Raw genomic sequence first — 6,214 nt, forward strand, 5'->3', positions numbered from 1 at the left:
TTGTTGTCACACTATGGCATTGCTCTCTAGTAACCCTTTTACAGTGTTGTCCCACTGTGATATTTTCCCTTGGTTTCCATTATTCATTGCTGTCCCACTATTGTATTGCTTCTTGTTGTCCTTATTAATCATTGCCCCGCTGTGATATTGCTCACTGGTATTCATGTGTATTGGCTTCTCCACTGGGATTGCTGCCTGACTGTGATATCTCTCTCTAGTGCCCCTTATTCAATGTAATCCCAGTGTGATATTTCTCCTTGGCGTCCATTATTAATTGTTGCCCCACTATTTTATATTCCCCGCTGTCCATATGAATTATTGCCACACTTTGATACTTCTCCCTGGTGTCCATTACTCATTGTTGTCCCACGGTTTTAAATGACCACCATTGATGGAGACAGTCAGGGTTACCAGCAGCATCTGGCCACATTTCTGCAGTTCTGGTCTCCAAAAGTAGGGAAGTACGAAACCAGAGGCGTGCAATGCAGCCTGCAACACAGGCTCAAGAAGTCACATGAGGACATGTGCCTCTGAACCCTCAGCCATGAGCAAAACAAAGCCTGCTGGGACAGAAGCAATGAGCAAAGAGACCTCCTGCATCTGAGGGTCCACCTGTCTGCCACTAGGCACGTCTGACTGCGCAGCCTGTTTCATATGCAACAGGAGAGTGTTGTGATAAATGAAATTAGCACTAAGCCACATGTGTAATACATGCTCAGTGTATGTCAGTTTAAATCATGTTTCCGCAGACGTATTTGTCAAATATTAAAAATATGTGGTCATTCGTATGTTCCCAAGGTGTTCTTTAAATGTATGCAAAGCAGCCAGGAGCTACTTGTCTCCTTGCTCTTTTCCATAAGAGATTTATTAGTTTGGGTCTAGTTGGTCGAAAATATTTGACCTTTTCACTTTTGACCGCATTTATTTTGCTCTTTCTTTGGTGATAAATGTGGGGGGAGACCCCCGCAATCCCCATCCCTATTCTCTTACCCCACCCAATTTCGACTAAACAAAGATTTAAAATGTCAAATGTTTTTCGAGCAAGTATGCTAATAACGATTTATTTACTCAATGTGAGTCATTTACTCACTGCTACTCATTTTAAAATCTGCATTGCAGTAAAAGAAGTGTTAAAATGAGACGGTAAATATGTACACCAGTATTTACACTTTTTTGTAGTAAAACCACTAGTCCCACTCCCAAGCCCATTTTTAGATTTATTTCAAAATGATTTATGTTTGTTTTCGCTGTTTTTTCATTCATTATCATTTCATTAGTACCGCTAAAAGTAGGAATGCATTCTAAATCCTGTCTTTTACTGACAGCTTTTACTCTGGAGACTGAAATGAAAGAGCGAAGATGGTTTTGCCTGTTTTACCCTTTGAACTCCTTTTGTGGACGATTGCCTGCCGGGGACCCACCAGCTTATACATCCTGGCATTGGTGGTCCCCGCCATGCAATTATCACTTTTAACAAGATGCGCCTGTCTGGTTACATTCTTTATGCAGTGAGAGGGCGTTTCATTTAAAGACCCTGATTTATTTACAAACGGAGCTAGAAAGATGTACTTAGAATAAGTAGACTATATAGCAAGAAGAACATCAGGGTGAGTGACCAAAACACCTGTCTGCAGGTGCGCATGACTGATTGATTGGGGCATGCAGCCGCCTCCCTTCTAACCCCCTTCGATATGACCCCTCCTTCAATTGCGTATCTACGGCATTTATACAAGCAATCGGACATTGTATGGCCTTTTTCCTAATTATTCTAAGACAAGAAAGCTGTAAAAGGCACCCTTTGAACATATTGTTGTATAAATGTTCCCTGGGGAGAACCCATCTGAATCTCTCTACAAGGCCTAGGGTTACCTTGCGGCGCTAGGTCATTGATTTGGGGGAGATGATAATGCCTCCCACTGCTCCCAGTGTCCTTTAATCAGTCCATCCACCCTCCAGCACCAAACGCTGCCTCTACCACTGGCATAACACAGTAGTGGCTGGCACCATTGGGCACCGATGGCCAGGAGTCTGCCTCCTGGTTTAGATGCATCCGAACGATGGAAGGTATATAACTCATCTTCTTACATCGTTCGCCTAGTGCAGCACCGGCCGTGCCCTGTGGCGCCATTACCATCCTGTCCATTGCACATATCCAGGGTTAAAGGCCAGGGTACACGCGGGTGGACGGAGTCCACCCACTTTTTTCAGAGGGTGGACTCAGTCCCCCCCCCCCCCCCAGCTAAAATAAGAAACACTGAAAGTCTTTTTTTGAATTTATGAATTAAAGGTAACCTTGGGGATCGAACCGCTGTCCTGATGAAAAATAACAAACAACTAAAGATGAAAGGTCCCATTTCGGTCTGGCATGTTCCAGGGAAAACGTTTGTTTTGGTTCTTGGAGTTTATAACATGCACACCTTTTAACGTTTTCAAAAACACTTTTAGAAGAAAATATCCTCTCTTGGTTTTGTGTGTGTGTTGATTTGTTGAAAGGCAAATGCTGTTGGTCCTGTGAAATTTGGGTGGTTAAGCAAATCCAATTTAATAAAATGTGCATATTTCACTTTGATATGCTAATTTCTGGTGACATAACATCCCATTGTATTTGTTGAGGAGTCCCCCACTTTTATTTTTAGGACTTTACCCCTGCGTGACATATCTGATGGCCCAGGCTGGCCTGGCAGTCTGTGGTGTGTGCTTCTTTGAGGAGCTCCAGTAGGCCCTTAGCAAGGAGTGCAGGGGGGAGAGGAGGCCCTCATTGTGTGCCACTGATAGACTTTCAGCTTAATTGAAATCCTGTGCTGGTCTGGGATAACAGAGTCATGATGATGAGACTGTCCAGAGCTGCTCATCTTGCTTTGAATGTGTTGCTGCCCATATCTGATGTCTGATGACTGTTTTATGTCTTGGTCCTTATCTGCTCCAGCAGACCATTACTTTAGAAACTCAACATACAACACGCTGCGAAAGGGCCTAAGTAACATTGCCATGAACCTTTCTGAGTTGGGCAATTCTGATGGATCATGGAAGGGGTCATAGAAAAAGGTCTGGAGAAAACGTCGGGAAGGGCTAAGGGAATGGAGGGGGGAGACCCACTGATGATGATACAAGAGGATATACGAGGACATAGATTGTGCGCCTGGTCTCTGGAGGAGACCTTTCCAGAGAGAGGCCAAGGACTGAATGTGCATGAATGCAGAAAACCTCATTTGTGAGTGTTTTCAGTAATTGGCCAGTTAGTGCATTGGCCTAACATCCAAACTCACTTTGAGATATCAGGCCCTAGAGAGAGGCCAACGAATGAAGAATCGGGTACATTCAGCAGCCTCGATACGAGGCCTTGGAGCACATGACTAGTCACTCCCTGTATACGTGCACTGCAGGAGAAAGGCTGTCCCTGGGATAGCCACGTCAGCCCATCCTGCCGTGGAGGGTAAGGCTTAGTAACCCTGTGACAGGGCCCCAGACCATCCAGCCTGAAATGTGAAGCTCTGTACCCATCTGCTTCTTTTCCAGAAGTCTGTAATGTTTGACAGGCTCTCTGCCACTGGATTTAAAATAATGTGTTTATGTAGTGCTTCCTGCTGGTTTCCTCTTCCTTCTAATCCCTGTAATAATAGGTCTTGTTATTAGCCACTGTAATTGTACTCAATGTACAGACCTCAGACTGGACAAAGGCTGAGTTGGCTATGCCAGGCTTTGAGGATATGGCCTCTAGAATAAATATACAACTCGCCAAGTTATTTAATAGGCTTAATCGCCAGTAAAGATCCTTTCTGCAGGTGACAATTTATATTTTCCCAGAGTAAAGCCATGGATCCCCGTCCTTCCTAAAAGCGAAGTTCCCGATTTCCGGAGAAAATTCCCAAAACCAATCTTTCTGCAGATGGAAGATTCCCCTTCCCTGCATGAACCCATCCTTTCTAGAGTCAGCAGTCCCCCCCCATCCATATGAACCCATAGAACTCACCTTCGCTGCAGTTTTATAACCATGGGTGACTCCCCAGAAACCTTCTTTACTACAGGTCACAGGTTCTCTGTCTTTTGTCGAAGGCACGGAACAGACTGTACCTCTGAAATGTATTTCCCTGGGTGAGTGCATCCCAGATTGTATCCTTCCCACAGGTGACAGCATGTATCCTTCCCACGGGTGACAGAATGTATCCTTCCCACGGGTGACAGCATGTATCCTTCCCACAGGTGACAGAATGTATCCTTCCCGCGGGTGACAGCATGTATCCTTCCCACGGGTGACAGCATGTATCCTTTACGCAGGTAACAGAATGTATCCTTCCCACAGGTGACAGCATGTATCCTTCCCACAGGTGACAGCATGTATCCTTCCCAGAATGTATCCTTCCCACGGGTGACAGAATGTATCCTTCCCGCAGGTGACAGAATGTATCCTTCCCACAGGTGACAGCATGTATCCTTCCCGCAGGTGACAGAATGTATCCTTCCCGCAGGTTACAGAATGTATCCTTCCCACGGGTGACAGCATGTATCCTTCCCGCGGGTGACAGAATGTATCCTTCCCGCATGTGACAGCATGTATCCTTCCCACGGGTGACAGAATGTATCCTTCCCACAGGTGACAGCATGTATACTTCCCACGGGTGACAGAATGTATCCTTCCCACAGGTGACAGAATGTATCCTTCCCACAGGTGACAGCATGTATCCTTCCCACAGGTGACAGCATGTATCCTTCCCACAGGTTACAGAATGTATCCTTCCCGCAGGTGACAGAATGTATCCTTCCCGCGGGTGACAGCATGTATCCTTCCCACGGGTGACAGAATGTATCCTTACCACGGGTGACAGAATTAACCTTCCCACGGGTGACAGAATTTATCCTTCCCACAGGTTACAGTATGTATCCTTCCCACAGGTGACAGAATGCATCCTTCCCACAGGTGGCAGCATGTATCCTTCCCACGGGTAACAGCATGTATCCTTCCCAAAGGTGACAGAATGTATCCTTCCCACAGGTGACAGCATGTATCCTTCCCACAGGTGACAGCATGTATCCTTCCCACGGGTAACAGCATGTATCCTTCCCACGGGTGACAGCATGTATCCTTCCCACGGGTGACAGCATGTATCCTTCCCACGGGTAACAGCATGTATCCTTCCCACGGGTGACAGCATGTATCCTTCCCACGGGTGACAGAATGTATCCTTCCCACAGGTGACAGCATGTATCCTTCCCACGGGTAACAGCATGTATCCTTCCCACAGGTGACAGCATGTATCCTTCCAACGGGTAACAGCATGTATCCTTCCCACAGGTGACAGCATGTATCCTTCCCACAGGTGACAGAATGTATCCTTCCCACAGGTGAAAGCATGTATCCTTCCCACAGGTGACAGCATGTATCCTTCCCACAGGTTACAGAATGTATCCTTCCCACAGGTGACAGCATGTATCCTTCCCACAGGTGACAGAATGTATCCTTCCCACAGGTGACAGCATGTATCCTTCCCACAGGTGACAGAATGTATCCTTCCCACAGGTGACAGCATGTATCCTTCCCACAGGTGACAGAATGTATCCTTCCCACAGGTGACAGAATGTATCCTTCCCACGGGTGACAGCATGTATCGTTCCCACAGGTGACAGCATGTATCCTTCCCTCAGGTGACAGAATGTATCCTTCCCACAGGTGAAAGCATGTATCCTTCCCACAGGTGACAGCATGTATCCTTCCCACAGGTGACAGAATGTATCCTTCCCACAGGTGACAGCATGTATCCTTCCCACAGGTGACAGAATGTATCCTTCCCACAGGTGACGGCATGTATCCTTCCCACAGGTGACAGAATGTATCCTTCCCACAGGTGACAGCATGTATCCTTCCCACAGGTGACAGAATGTATCCTTCCCACAGGTGACAGAATGTATCCTTCCCACGGGTAACAGCATGTTTCCTTCCCACAGGTGACAGCATGTATCCTTCCCACGGGTAACAGCATGTATCCTTCCCACAGGTGACAGCATGTATCCTTCCCACAGGTGACAGAATGTATCCTTCCCACAGGTGACAGCATGTATCCTTCCCACAGGTGACAGAATGTATCCTTCCCACAGGTGACAGCATGTATCCTTCCCACGGGTGACAGAATATATCCTTCCCACGGGTGACAGAATGTATCCTTCCCACGGGTGACAGAATGTATCCTTCCCGCGGGTGACAGAATGTATCCTTCCCACG

The sequence above is a fragment of the Ambystoma mexicanum genome, chromosome 5q (assembly GCF_040938575.1).
Source record: "Ambystoma mexicanum isolate Mex_15411 chromosome 5q, UKY_AmexF1_1, whole genome shotgun sequence".
In the NCBI taxonomy this organism is placed as follows: Eukaryota; Metazoa; Chordata; class Amphibia; order Caudata; family Ambystomatidae; genus Ambystoma; species Ambystoma mexicanum.